Here is a 639-nt window from a genome sequence, read left to right as displayed (position 1 = left end):
AATTCATTGTGGCGATTGAGCCGGTCTTGATCAGAAGAGTTATTCCCAGACCCTGATTGAACAGGAGAGGAAGTTGCTGCAGTGCTAGTAGTGCAGTCAGTTGAAGCTGGAGTAGTACTGTATACATAATGGGCAGTAGCTCCACAAACACCAAGTAGGATTATCAAGAGAAATATTATCACCACCAATGCAATTATGATGACAATATTTGTTTTCTCTGAAGGAACTGATGCTATTTTTCTCTGGAAATCAAAGCCACTTGCATCATCAAGCTCCATTGGATATATGGCCTTATCATCAGGAACTTCCACTTCATTGCTGTATGCAGGATTTTCAGCCTCCATTGTTCTTTCCCCAAGTTCTTTCCCAATCAGTAAAGTGGGTGGAACAATAATATTGATAAACAAGTTCATGAATATAGGCTGTATGAATAATCTAATCTTTCATTATGCTCAGACTAGCATTGTGACTGTAGAGTCAGTAACCTACTATCGCACACCATCGATATTCGAACACTTTTTCTCACAGTTCAGTAATCAGAATCCAGTGGCTATAATTTTATCTTGTAGATCAGATGTTCCTCTACAGCTGTAGCAACTTTCATAGAGATCCGTCCTTGCTGTGTTTTTATAATAATTT

The sequence above is a fragment of the Amphimedon queenslandica genome, unplaced genomic scaffold (genome assembly GCF_000090795.2).
Source record: "Amphimedon queenslandica unplaced genomic scaffold, v1.1 AMPQUscaffold_13324, whole genome shotgun sequence".
In the NCBI taxonomy this organism is placed as follows: Eukaryota; Metazoa; Porifera; class Demospongiae; order Haplosclerida; family Niphatidae; genus Amphimedon; species Amphimedon queenslandica.
The sequence above is the reverse complement of the archived record's forward strand: the minus strand, read 5'-3'. Positions refer to the sequence as shown.